Source organism: Lissotriton helveticus, chromosome 10, assembly GCF_964261635.1.
Source record: "Lissotriton helveticus chromosome 10, aLisHel1.1, whole genome shotgun sequence".
Lineage (NCBI taxonomy): Eukaryota > Metazoa > Chordata > Amphibia > Caudata > Salamandridae > Lissotriton > Lissotriton helveticus.
Genome location: NC_136071.1, coordinates 1,007,351,084 through 1,007,366,158, shown reverse-complemented (window position 1 = coordinate 1,007,366,158; position 15,075 = coordinate 1,007,351,084). Strand labels below are relative to the sequence as shown.

At 44.2% G+C, this 15,075-nt stretch overlaps 1 protein-coding gene across 3 annotated transcripts in view; it reads left to right on the top strand.

Annotated features, from left to right (window-relative positions):
- Positions 1 to 15,075, top strand: part of LOC144784718 (uncharacterized) — a 71,516-nt gene that overhangs the window by 17,611 nt on the left and 38,830 nt on the right. The window contains exons 2-3 of one of the 3 annotated variants that reach the window (XM_078663685.1): positions 9,155 to 9,216; positions 9,488 to 9,568. The exons of 1 other annotated variant lie outside the window; for it this stretch is intronic. The gene's annotated coding sequence lies outside the window, so the exon portion shown is untranslated. The remainder of the gene's footprint in view (positions 1 to 9,154; positions 9,217 to 9,487; positions 9,569 to 15,075) is intronic. One more of the 3 variants, XM_078663686.1, reaches the window with a different exon arrangement.

Genomic DNA, 15,075 nt, shown 5'->3' with positions numbered 1-15,075 from the left:
ATAGTGGGTCTGTTGTGACGGCTTTCATTGGTTTTGTCTCCCATGAGGTTTCTGAGTCTCCTGATGCCCTCTCTGGCGAGTTCCCTGTTGAGAACTGGGCTGTTGTGCGGGACGGCTTCCTGTGCAGGGTCTCTCAGCCTGTCTCCTCTTCTGTGCTAGCATCCGGAAGGCTTCTGCCAGGTCTTTTTATGCTCTGCATTGGGGGGTCGTTTCTGGCTTGGGAGGGATCAGCCGCATGTGGTTCGTTGTTCGGTTTCTCTGCCCTGGGTCCCTCCTCAAAGGACTTTTATGAATTTCTGGTCCCCTTGTGGGGGTCTTCTGGTCAGTCTGGGTCTGGTCCCCTGGATCTTTCAGGGGTTGTCTACTATCTGTCTGTTCCCTCTGACGGTGTATCCTTCATGGAAATTTTGTCTGGTTTTGTGGGCTTTCCAATGTTCCCCGGGTGGACCTCTTTCATCTGTGGGGTTGTTCCTTCTATCTTGGTGGTGTTTTTCTGATGTTCGTGCCATCTGCTAGTCTGCCGGGGTTGCTCGACTTGTTGTCTTGCCTATCCTCTTTCTTTAGTGTGTTTGGGGTCTGGTGCTTGGCTCCACAGTTCTGTCCACTATTTTGGTACTAGGTTTTTGTTTGAGCTCGATTTGCATTTTTGTTTGGGTTTCTCTGAGCAGTATAGTTGTACAGTTGTCCTGGTCTTTTTTTTTTTTTAGCTTGGTCTGCCTCATTATGTAATGGAGATAAGTGAGAGTAGGACACAGAGTAATGCAATTACTGGTAAGTAATAGAAGCATTACTTTCTTTTATATGCTGTTATACTACTAAATAATATATATTGTATACTATTTTGTACAAAACAATCCCGATGACAAGTGCTCTGCAACTTACCCCCCAACCCCCACCGGGTGTTGCCTAGGCTATCTAAAATTGCTTATTCATAAACAACCATTTTAAATTACTGGGACAGAGAAACCATTTTAGGATGGAAAGGATGAAGTAATTATTGAATTGTCCTGTTTCTATTCTGTTTATCTTCCTAGATAACAGTTCTTTGGTACAGGAGGCTAGAAAAAGGTTTACCCATGGAAATAATAATCTTGTGCGACAAGGGATTGGCAAATTCCAGATTGCACACAATTCAACTAAAATAATTTACAATGAACAATTCAATTTGTTCACAAATCCTGCTGAAGCCAAACATTTGAAAATATAGCAGGGTAGATTGCATAAAAGATTTTATATTTCTCCACAGAGAAGTCAAGTACTTAAGGTGCTTGACCTGTTGTTTTGGGTATTTGTACCTGTCAATATACATCTCCCACCAGTATGGTGTAAGTATAATTTTCACCCCACAGAACATAGTATCAAGATCCACCAATATGCTGATAACAAACAACTCAACTTGAAAGCCTCCTCTGCTTCATGCATCCAATCCCTCAAACACTACTTTCACTTCATCTCAAATTTGCTGCCCAGCACCAACCTGAAGCTTAACCCAACCAAGACAGAATTCATGTTATTTGACAAGAACAACAAGCAAGATACAGTATAAATATGGCTCAATGACATGGACCTTGACAGATTTTAAACCCAACTTTAACTGAATGGCAAGTCACTTAGATTCACCCTGGACACCAACTTCACCCCCAGGGAAGATATTGTGAAACAAGCATTGGCATAGCCAATAAGTCTCGCCTTTGGAGCCTTAGAAGTGTTTAGGCATGCAGCACATTATCTTGTTAACAATTCGGTCATTCCCACAATTCAGTTTTCAAAAATGCCTTTCCTTCTAAATGTTGCCATCTAGTAGCAGTAAACTGTAAATTGTAAATATCAATCAGTCCACAGAGCTCCGTTGGGCTCGCTTTGCCATTCTCGTCAGCTAAATAGCTGAAATTGGAGGCAAGAAGAAGGAGAAAAGCTGTAAGCAGGTGCTCCTGTTCTAAAATCTCATCCAAGTGTTACCAATATAGTATGTATCGTAAAACAATCTAAACTGCCTTCTGCGGTAATCATGGTTACAATGAGATTCACTTGTGTTTTTGACATGTTAACTATACTGTGTGCCCTCATCCGAGGTACAATGAACTCAGTGAATTTAAACTCCATGTAAATAATCAATATAATGTTAATAATGCGTTCCTGTAAACCTTTCTGTTTTCATGTGGTAGTAAGAACCTGATAAAGCATTATAGAAAAACATCTCAAAATGCTAAACATGAGCGCTTGTAAACTCAGGTGAAAGTATGTGAACTCTGTTAAATCTCAGTGGAAAATTAACATAACAAAAGAAAATAAACAGAAATATGAAAAATATCATGCACGATGTCTAGTGATAGTACCAGCTGTGTGTTGGTGACTAAAACCTCATGACTTAAAACAAATCACATGGTGAATCGTTGGTTTATCGTGACTGGCATCGGTCTACCAGACTATACACAAAGCATTTGGCATCCAATTAACGGTTTAAACACTCAGGGGGTTTAAGTACTCTCAGCTTGTTTTACTGTGCGATGCTGCTGCCTGCAAGGTAGGCACAGTCCAGCAGTACATGGTTCACTTTGAGTAAAAGCACCAATTCCCTTTGTAAACACTCCGTGGTTGGAGGCCAAGGGACCATCAAAAACCTTGTCTCCAAGTTGAACAACATACCTGGGCACTCTGGGTGTTAGTTCAGAAGTTTCTAATAAATACATTGAGACCCATGTGCTCTGTTAGTAAGAATGTATGCTTTGTAGAATCTTTAGGTACGCTAATCTGTAATATTTTATAAAGCACATAACATTTAAAATGTTTGACAGTGTTTATGACTATCCAACCTACCCACTGACCATCCTTAAGTGACTAAAGAGGGAGTTCAAGCCACCTGATAGGCATCATAAATTATGTCTGCGGGGGAAGGGCACATGCAGATTTTTATTATTGGGACATAAAGTCACAGATCCATTTTACCCGAGTGTAACTTGGGACATGTAGGCTAAATGAGGACATCTGCAACAAAAGCATTACCCCACCGAGCTATATTACATGAAATAAAAACCTGTGACCTACAAATTACGTAATTCTCTGCAACCGACACATAAATCATCTGAACGAGCTATTTAGTCAGTCAAGTCTCTGGCCCAAGATTACACACACAGGTCTTTCAAGTAAACCTGGCCATCTTACCAGTGCCATACCTGCAACACATCTCTGCATGAGGCGCATGAACCTTAACATTAATTCTTCTTGCCATCTTAAGAGTAAGACCACGTGGACTTCGGGGAGAGACTTTGTGTAAATAATGCACAGCAGGATTGTCACTGAACAGTCTCTTGTGGTCTGTCCTTTCTTCACTCCACTACCTTTCGGTTGAAATATCTCAACCCACCCCATGTATGGGATGCAGCCGCGAGTACTTTCCACTTCCAATACTGGATATATCAACTAGTCATTTCCCTCGAGGGTTGAACAGTTTAGGGCCACATCTGCAGGCACCTTGGTGGCCACTTGGAGGAGGGGACCGCTTCTGTACAAACACAGGCCTACGGGACTTTTCTGCAGTGGAGTGTTCAGCTCGCACAGGAAGAAACATAAAAAGCGTAATTTTGCAAAAAAAGTATAGAGGTTCATTTACTCATTTTATGCAAAAGAAACAGTGTAGATTTTCAATCTCTTGCTTAATTTAACAACGTTATGGACCTAATTTGACATACTTTTCTTAAAACTTTAAACGAAGGCGTTTGTAACTCAGATAAGGAGAGAAGCTGGGTTACTGACGGCACATTCTAAACGCTCCGGTTACACACTCCCCTGCCTTTACCTTGGTTCTCTAACTACTGTGAAGAAGAGGAGAGGGGAAATGCTGGCGCAATGCAAAGCTTAAAATATATGTAAAATAAGCACTGTTAAAGCCAACAAGAGCAGCGATGGCAAGTCATAGAAGAATCATCCCCATGCAGCGTAGCCCTGTTGAATCGCTTAGCTGTAAATTAAAGGGGCTGCTAGGAAAGTGGGAAGAGCGCTGACGCCAGGATTTAAAGGCCAGGCACTTCTAGGTGCTTGATCTAAATAATAACAAGCATTTACAATGCAACGGTCTCGCCTTTGCAATAGTCAGAGCTATTGGCATTGTAAATGACAACAATTTTATGTATGTGTTGGGTTTGAAAACAGATAAATAAATGGCATTATCATTTACAATATTTATACCCACAAAGTAGAGACAAGGGATAATGGTTTCTCTAATTCCCTTATTCATATATTAAGCTCACGTAACAGAGAAACCAATACTGCATCAATATTGGACCTCATCTGTATCTAAAATAGTAGCAGGTTGAGTTCCCAAAATAAATTAAATAAATAATACCACATGAGACTCAGTAGAAACACCAGAGGGAAGTCCGCAAGTGCCTTAAAACTGCCCTCACACACCTTGCGGTGTCATGCTTCATCATTGGGCCGCATCAGACACCTAGGCGCAGACCAACACTCTAGGTGGAGCGTTAGATTTTTTTGACGATGACAGGTGGTAGGGGGAGTAAAATCAAAAAAGTAAGAGTGGTAATACACACAGGACACTTGCAACATTACATGGAAAGGAAAACATACAAAACATATATAGCGGGATTACTTCTTTCCCACAAAGACAGGACCAAACTTAGCAGTAAAGTGAAATTAAAACAGACTAAAGGTTTCCCAGTTTCTCCTTTATTTTATAGGGAAAACTCTGGCTGGATTAAAATGAAGTAATGGGGGTATATATAGGGAAATTATGATCCCTTAATCCCCTCTGCTTTTACCAACATGTTTCTGCCTATTTGAGTGCCTCCAACTGGATGGCTTTAGGCTTTCATCAGGGTGTTGGTCCCTGTTTTCCAATCCTCCCCCAAATCGGGTGAATATTACCTTAATTGTATTTTTCGAATGGACAAATCTGTTCCACCTTATTTGTCCCCCTCGCCAGAAATTCTGTGGGGAAACAGATACCTAAGGAAAGTAAACACACATAAGATTTTCCATGAGTGTGTATCTTGTCATCAAGATATCTTTGCTTCTCACTCTACTCGTTGTTCAAAGAGTCTCACGTAATCTTCTCACTTACACGCAGCCATTAAAAACCCTTTGTGTACCATCCACCAAGGTTTTCGCACACACTTAAAATATGTGATTTAACAAACCACACACATGATGCCACAGAACTCGCAAATACATTCCTTCCATATATTAGGTCCAAGAAACCTACGTATGGGTTCTTACTTACACGAGTTTAAGAGAACTGCTCTTAACCCGGGACTGTGTGGGGCAGGTTCTCTCGCCGTCACACTGTAGATATTAAAGAGCGCATTAGTATCTCAAACATCAAGCTCAAGATTTTCTTAGTCATTTTTTGTCACCACAATGGTTAACATTAAGTATGTTCGCGGTCTATTGCTCCCGGGTGTAAACTTACTAGTCACAAGAGAACAGCTGGTCTTATGCTCCCACTCTCGCAGTCCACCGCCGATGCAGTGTGTGCAAAGAAACGCCGTTTCTAAATACTCCATTCCCGCTCTACCCCGTGACCATTCTCCTTCCTGGACGCTGCTGAACATAGTTGAAGGACTTACTGCGCTCGCTATGTTATTCCATATTTCGCGGGCGCCAGGGTCCCCCAGCACAATTCTACAACAATGAGTATCCTTTTTTGGGAGAGCCCAAGGCAAAGGGAGAGGGAAACGGAGACCTCAGGGGGTACAAGGGACACAGAAGGTCCAGTGGGAAGACATGAACCAGAGGGTGACACGGAGCATGGCGGGCCGCGGGGAAGCGAGCACCAGCAGGGAACACACTTAGTGATGAACTTAAGTAAAAAAATCTTGACCCCCATGCCGACACGAGTTCTCTCTAAAGGACTAGGCTTTGTACCTACTAATCGCATGGACCCTTTCAAATTGAAATGTGAGCTGGCTGGTTTCTTTAGGAGCGTCCGCTTGAAGGTTTTCTTTGAGGGGGCGCAGAGAATGGAACAGGAAGATGACACAGGACTAAGGAATAAGTCCACGTTTGTACCCATGTTGGGTCAGCTACCACCAGAGGTGCAGGTATTTGAGCAGGCTGTGATGAGAGAGATAGACTCACTGGTGACTGAAGTTACAAAAAAACCTTCTCAAATTTAACAAGAGCTGAAAAGGAAGCACTTGAAGAGTTGAAGGGGGATGTCTCAGTGGTAATCAAGCCCGCTGATAAAGGGGGAGCGATTATCATCATGGACCAGACTGCATACAATGATGAATGCCTTCGCCTACTTGATGAAAGGAGAAACTATGAGAGACTAGGAGTGGACGCCACTGAGGAATTGAGAGTTCTAATAGGATCCTTGGTTGAAGAAGCAGTCACTAACGAATAGATTAGTGATAAGGAAGCAGCATTTTTGATCAAACAAAACCCGATACCTCCGTACTTCTACATACTTCCAAAAGTACACAAGGCGGCCAGGCCGCCTCCTGGTAGGCCGATAGTGTCAGGAATCAATTCTAGCTTAGAGCCTCTTTCACAATTTTGTGATGTGTTCCTACGCCCCTTAGTGCAAAAAATGCCAGCCTATCTGAAGGACACTCGTGAAGTACTTAACCTCCTCACTGATCTTGATTTTGATGTGGATAGAGACTTTTTGATCGGACTCCATATTGAGTCTCTATACACAAATATACCCCAGAGAGAGACTCATGAGAGTAATTGAAAACATCTAATTTAAAGAAGAGGGGTCATTTAAAACACCAAGACCCTTTATCTTATGTCTACTGGAGTTGGCACTAACAAGAAATTTCTTCCAATATGACGACAAATTCTACTTACAAATCCATGGAACTTCCATGGGGAGTACTTGTGCACCAAGTTTGGCCTGCCTCTACGTCTCCCAATTAGAGGAAGACACCATCTTTTCGAGCGCCAATCCCTTTTCTAACCAGATTAGGGTCTGGCGCCGATACATAGATGATGTACTGATTATTTGGAGAGGAGATAGAGACTCTGTGGAAGCATTTTTATCCTGGTTGAATAGCAGGAATCCTTTCCTATTCTTCACTGGGACCATCACAAAGGAATGTCTCCCTTTTCTGGATTTGAACATCATACCTAAAGAAGGCAAGTTAATCAGCAATGTGTTCCATAAGCCAACCGACAGGAACAACTTGCTCTCTTTTTTTTAAGAGCTTTCATCCTCGTTCGCTTCGGGAAAATTTGCCCTACGGGCAATTCCTGCGACTTCGTCGGAGCTGTTCTCAAATATCGGACTACAAAAAAGAAGCCGATATTCTCAGAAAAAATTGAGCCAGCGTGACTATCCTAAAAGGGTAATAAATAAGGCCTGCAAGAGGGCAAGAAACTGCAACAGAGAATCCCTCCTGGAAACTAACACCAAGGAAAGAGTTGAGAAAAGTATCTGTGTTACAACATTCAACACAACATCTGATCATATGAAGAAGATCATACAGAAGAACTGGGGGATCTTAAATTCCAATGGGCTGAATCAACCCTTACCCCTTTTCTCATTTAAGAAAAGTGCCAGCATAAAAGATATGATTGTGCACACACGGCCCAGAAACATGGAAGAAACAGTGTTACCTTTAGAGAGAACCTGGACGTTACCACCAGTAGAAGGCCACTATCCTTACTCTATGAATGGAAGAGAAATTGACATTGGTCTTAAAACACAGTGGGAGAGAAGAAAACATATGTCATGTAACACGGAAAATGTAATTTACCTCCTGAAGTGCCCTTGTAATATGCTATACGTGGGCATGACCACAAGGAAAGTTAAGACCCGTATTCTGGAACATATGAGCACGATCAGGTGCCGAAAAACCAATACCAGAAAGACGGCACATTATCAGGAGAAGGGCCATAATGAGAAGGACCTCCAATGGACGGTGTTAGATAAACCGAACATACCAGCTGGCATGAGGAATGTGGGTGAAGTTTTGGTGTTAAGAGAACAACGTTGGGTGGAACGATTGCGCAGTAGCACAATAGGTCTGAATGACCAGATACCATGGTTCCAATTACATGGTATGATGACAAGATGAAGTGAGAAAGAGGATTGCTGTGACGAAATATAACGATGTGCACAAGGCCTATTGACTCACGGTATCCAGTAGTATGAAGATCCCTGACCATGTACTGAACATGGGATGACAGTATGCACCGATAGTAGCATGGATGGTGCGATAGTATCCCTAACTTGCATATTCCAGATATATACATCAACCACCCCCTTATACCAGATAAATAACATGACAGGTTATTAGGCTCATACTGATCTGTTGGATTAGCTGACACCAAGGAGATCTAACACACATAGACTAGTGAGGATTTCATCAGTCTATCATATTATCAGGGAATACTAAGTGGCAATGAGAATGACATATCTCCCTATCTATTGAGCAATAATACCACCTTTGCGATAGCTGGGCATTCTTTTCACCCTCCTTTTACTTGGCTCAAACATTCACAGCAGTATTAATCAGGGAGGGAGAACATTTAATCATGCCTTCACAACCTATGCACCTTTACAATTAATATCATGGAAGATACCTTAATCTGGTTGTTTGGTCGATATTTAAAGTGAAATAAAAGTACAAAAGTAGCCCGTTTAAAAATTACTGATTACTATGTAAATACGAGCTTACATTTATCCCGATACTATGAACTACATAACCATCTATGCCGGTACTTTCGTTCTGTCTGACCCTTTGTACTTGGCCTTAATGTCATGAAAAATGAATAATTATGCCATTGTGGTGCCAGTAATATATGATATCTGTAGGAATCGTGAGAGGGCATTACCTTAATGAACCACTGTATTTACCCTTCCAAGATGGCGCCCGCGAAATATGGAATAACATAGCGAGCGCAGTAAGTCCTTTAACTATTTTCAGCAGCGTCCAGGAAGGAGAATGGTCACGGGGTAGAGCGGGAATGGAGTATTTAGAAACGGCGTTTCTTTGCACACACTGCATCGGCGGTGGACTGCGAGAGTGGGAGCATTAGACCAGCTGTTCTCTTGTGACAAGTAAGTTTACACCCGGGAGCAATAGACTGCGAACATACTTAATGTTAACCATTGTGGTGACAAAAAATGACTATAAGAAAATCTTGAGCTTGATGTTTGAGATACTAATGCGCTCTTTATTATCTACAGTGTGACGGCGAGAGAACCTGCCCCACACAGTCCCGGGTTAAGAGCAGTTCTCTTAAACTCGTGTAAGTAAGAACCCATACGTAGGTTTCTTGGACCTAATATATGGAAGGAATGTATTTGCGAGTTCTGTGGCATCATGTGTGTGGTTTGTTAAGTCACATATTTTAAGTGTGTGCGAAAACCTTGGTGGATGGTACACAAAGGGTTTTTAATGGCTGCGTGTAAGTGAGAAGATTACGTGAGACTCTTTGAACGAGTAGAGTGAGAAGCAAAGATATCTTGATGGCAAGATACACACTCATGGAAAATCTTATGTGTGTTTACTTTCCTTAGGTATCTGTTTCCCCACAGAATTTCTGGCGAGGGGTACAAATAAGGTGGAACAGATTTGTCCATTCGAAAAATACAATTAAGGTAATATTCACCCGATTTGGGGGAGGATTGGAAAACAGGTACCAACACCCTGATGAAAGCCTAAAGCCATCCAGTTGGAGGCACTCAAATAGGCAGAAACATGTTGGTAAAAGCAGAGGGATCATAATTTCCCTATATATACCCCCATTACTTCATTTTAATCCAGCCAGAGTTTTCCCTATAAAATAAAGGAGAAACTGGGAAACCTTTAGTCTGTTTTAATTTCACTTTACTGCTAAGTTTGGTCCTGTCTTTGTGGGAAAGATGTAATCCCGCTATATATGTTTTGTATGTTTTCCTTTCCATGTAATGTTGCAAGTGTCCTGTGTGTATTACCACTCTTACTTTTTTGATTTTACTACCCCTACCACCTGTCTTCGTCAAAAAAATCTCACGCTCCACCTAGAGTGTTGGTCTGCGCCTAGGTGTCTGATGCGGCCCAATGATGAAGCATGACACCGCAAGGTGTGTGAGGGCAGTTTTAAGACACTTGCGGACTTCCCTCTGGAGTTTCTAGTGCGTCTCATGTGGTATTATTCATTTAATTTATTTTGGGAACTCAACCTGCTATTATTTTAGATACAGATGAGGTCCAATATTGATGCAGTATAGGTTTCTCTGTTACGTGAGCTTAATTAATTGTCATTTACAATGCCAATAGCGTAATCTCTCTCAAATGCCACACACACACACACACACACACAACCTCACACATGCAGAGCCCCACACAAGCACACAGAGAGCCACAGACACACAGAGCCACACACACACAGAGCCACACACACACACACAGCCACACACACACACAGCCACACACACACAGAGAGCCACAAACACACAGCCACACACACACACAGAGAGCCACACACACACAGACACACAGAGCCACACACACACACAGAGCCACACACACACAGAGAGAGCCACACACACAGAGAGAGCCACACACACACAGGGAGCCACACACACACAGGGAGCCACACACACACAGAGAGCCACACACACACAGAGAGCCACACACACAGAGAGCCCCACACACACACACACACACACACACAGAGCCCCACACACAGAGAGCCCCACACACAGAGAGCCCCACACACAGAGAGCCCCACACACACACACACACAGAGCCCCACGCACAGAGCCCCACACACAGAGAGCCCCACACACAGAGAGCCCCACACACAGAGAGCCCCACACACAGAGAGCCCCACACACAGAGAGCCACACACACACACACACAGAGAGCTACACACACACTACCCTGCCCCTGCGATGATACATCAGAGCAGACGACGATACACACTGTTCTGTTCTGCAAATTTTATCACGTTCATCGGAGACTTTGGTTGTTACCTTTGTTAAAACAGTGGGGTTTTAGGCAATGTCGCCCAGCGATGTTGCGATTACAGTTTTTAGAGTCCGAATGTATTTGTTATTACGTCATCAACTTTCTGAAATGTATTTCTAAACACAGAATTAACCTATAGAGTATTTTTACGATTTATGAACTGGATAACTTTTATCAATCTCCAAATAATGATTTTCAATGCTAGTGTGGAACGATTTCCTTTTAAATTGTAATGATTGTGTATTAATTGTTAAAAAAATTTTTTTTATTTGATTACAACACTGCTTTTATGGTTTTCTATTTTGTAAAACTGAATAAAGAAATATCTACTTACTTACACACACACAGAGAGCCACACACACACAGAGACACACACACACACAGCCCCACACACACACACACACACACACACACAACCACACACAGAGCCACACACACACACAGGGCCACACCCACACACACAGTTCTACACAGTCACACTCGCACACACAGAGCCACACACACACCGAGCCACACACACACACACACACACACACAGAGCCACACCCACACACACGCAGAGCCACACACACACACACAGCCACACACACACAGCCACACACACACAGCCACACACACACAGCCACACACACATAGCCACACACACACACACACACACACACACACCCACACACAGCCACACACACAGAGCCACACACACAGAGCCACACACACAGAGCCACACACACAGAGCCACACACACAGAGCCACACACACAGGGCCACACACAGGGCCACACACACACACACAGGGCCACACACACACACAGGGCCACACACACAGGGACACACACACACACATGGACACACACACACACCACACACCACACACCCCCACCTCAGCACTGCATCTACTAATGTCCAGATAGAAACTATGAGGACCTGGCTGAGCCCATAGAGGCAGCGTCGGTGAGGTCAGGGGGAAGCCTACACTAATCACGGACAATATCGGCTGCCTGAAAGTACATGAGGGGCGAGGTCAGAAAGATCTGCTGATCCAAATTCCCAGGGCTCCATGCCCATGCTTGTGAGACCATATTTTACCCTGGAGCCCTTCCAGTGGCGGCCCACTTCCTGCTCGCGTCCAACTGCGCCTTGCCTTTCCCTCCCACACCACAGGTGTTATTCTTGCTAGTCCAGCTCACCCTCGACTGCCTCCAAAGCTGCTGGAGGCTAGGTCATCATAAGTATCGTAATCCGCCATTGCTGTCTCCTCTCAGACCAAGCAGGTCCAGACCGAAGGACCCTCGATATAGCACCATAGGCGGGGCTGCCCTGCGCGCTGCCTGACTGCCGTGCAGACAGCACTCATCACAGAAACAGAAGAAGGACACGGATGACAACCCGCCATGGAGCCCCTGCTCGGCCACGCGTACACGAGACGCCAAGTTTAATATGATAAGGGCACCTGTTCAAGGAAAAGCAACGTGCTGCAATACCTGAAGTGGTATTGTTTCAAGAAACTAGACAAGCATTTTAATATTTTTAATGATGTAACAATGTTTCATGTGAAGCTTTCAAAGTATTAACGTGTTTGGATGTAAGCTGTTAAGATTGATTTTTCTAGAAAACCACGTGGAAATGATAACAAAGTCTGAATATTGAAAACATTTGCCTTGAATGAGTAGTATGAGTGTTGTTTCTGATATAGTTACTTGACATTGATATAATTCTGAAATGGCCGACTAAGGAGCACGTAAAAGCAGGGTTTTCAATGTGGTCCTTTTTCCATTTTAATGCACACAGAGGAATGGATGTAATACAACAAGCGCTCGCCATGACACAGTCTTTTGTCTGTAAGCCCCGTCCTTTTCAGACTGGACGCCCGAACTTCCTGCTGGCATAAAAAGTTCCTTATCTTCTTTATGGAGCCATCTGGACCCATAAAGAAGATAAGAAACCTTTTACTTCAGCAGTAAGTCAAGTAACCCAGTCTGAAAAAGACGGGGCTTAGCGAAAAAGGAGAACGTCACTGGGACCTTTTCTCCAATGGCTGGCCACCGTTTAGGAGGCCAGCCAATGGAGAAGAGGGGCGGGGCTTAACCTCACTAGTGATATTCTCTGTATCTCATTAAATCTTGCCAGCGAGACTGCACATGTGCGCAGCCTACGCTAGCCGAGACCTAAAAATGAATAGGGTGCTGTGCCAAGTGCTCAGCCCCCCCCCCAGCATAAATTAAAAGAACATTGCGCAAAGTGCGGCGTCTGTGAAGCGTGTGCCACAACAAACACTTGAGAGAAGTGCTTGATTACATTGAAGCGCAGCGGCCGTGAATCGGGTGTGGCACTAAGTGGGAAGTGCTCGGTCTTTATGTAAAAAAAAAAGTTCCAAAGACACAAAATACAATGGCACAAGTGGAAGAGGACAAGTCCTGCAGCAATACTCTGTGGGTGTTAACAATTGAGAAAAAGGTGGGACAAACAGGAGCCATTATCCACTTAGAAGCAACGTTTTTAAAAGAACACTCACAAAAGCAAATTAAAAGCTGGAGGCTGACAGAGTGAATACAGCATGTCTCAAGAGACGGCACATACGCTGGCTATGCTCTACCTGAAAACAAAGGCAGTACTGGTACCAGCTCTGTCTTCTAAGGAATTTGGATGGTTGTAATGCCCAACTCAGCAGCGTCCCAGACTCCACACTGTCACCCCTTAGGTGAATCATACACTGGAGCACGTCTCATCCAGGGTCTGAAGAAATATGATGGAACACCACCGGCTCCCCTTGCCGACCTGCACCATTTAAAAAAGCAACTGCATCATTTACAAAGCCTTTACTATAAGTACTTGCATTTCCACTTTTTTTTAGACAAGCTCTCCAACTCTGGTGGTTGTCGGCACCCCTGCAGCCAGGACACGGTCAGATTGCGGACGAAGAAGGATATAGAAGTAAAAATAAGGCGGCAGCATTCTTTGCATCTATGCACCCAAGATATGGAGCAACATCCCTATATCGATCAGTAGTGCCACTGTTTTTTAGGTCTCGTGACCTACAATGCGCGCAAGCGCATTGAGGGAGCGAGAATTCAAGTGCTCGAAATCCTCGTCAAACCAAGGGCTTCTTGCGCTGCGGTTTTCTTAGAGTTCACGTGAATCACGTGACAAAACAAGCACGCGCGTTCACGGCCGCACAGCACATCAAAGGGCTTCGCCCAGCGTGCGCTCTGCGGCTTCTCCTCCCCTAATTGAATCATGGCCGGCCGCAGGCCGGCCGTACTTTCAGTTTCCCACACGTTCTATTTATTCTCTCACCCATCGTCTCACGCCCTCTCTTTGCTTCCCGTTGTCCCATCTATCATTTGTTCGTTCTATCACTTCCTCGCGTTTTCTTTTCTCTTTCTCATCTTTTCTCTACTCCTCCTTCATCGTCCCCTTGTTCATTGTCTCACTGTCCTTTGTGTCTTTGCCTCCAGCTCCTGTGTTCCTTGGCCCCTCTTTTACATCAGCCCCTCAGTCCTTTCTCCTTAATTTACCCCACACGTTCTATTTATTCTCTCACCCATCGTCATACTCTTCTCACAGTGAACCCGTGAGCCTTTCCTCCGGTTTGTTCTCGCGCCCGCGCCAAGAGACACCACGTTCAGAATACAGGAAGAGAGCAAACACCCCTGCCAGGTCCTAGTTGTTTATTCTCACTCTCATACCACAGCACTCCCCCCCCCCATCCTCCCCGCCTCCGACACTGGTCCCAGCCACCAAGAGCCAAATCTGAGACTTACCACGCTGTGTCAGGCCTAGAGGAACAGAAGGCCCACGGGCTTCCGGGAAACTATGACGCAGCGGCGCCATCCGCCTCCTTTCTCCCTTCCCTCAATTGAATCATGGCCGGCCACAGGCCGGCCGTACTTTCAGTTTTCCGGCCGGCCGCTCTTAACGCTTGTTTCTCTTCATACCCATTGTCCTCTCTTTTGCCTTCTCTGCCCGTTTATCCTTTCTCTCAGCTTCCCTTCGTGCGCCCTCTCTTTGCTTCCCGTTGTCCCATCTATCATTTGTTCGTTCTCTTGCTTATTGCTTTTCATTCCTGTTTTCTCAATGTTTTACTTTTTTCCAGTTGTCTCTTTCTTCTGTCTCTCTTTACTGCTTCTACCTCTCTCAGTCCAGGTTAAAGACTGACG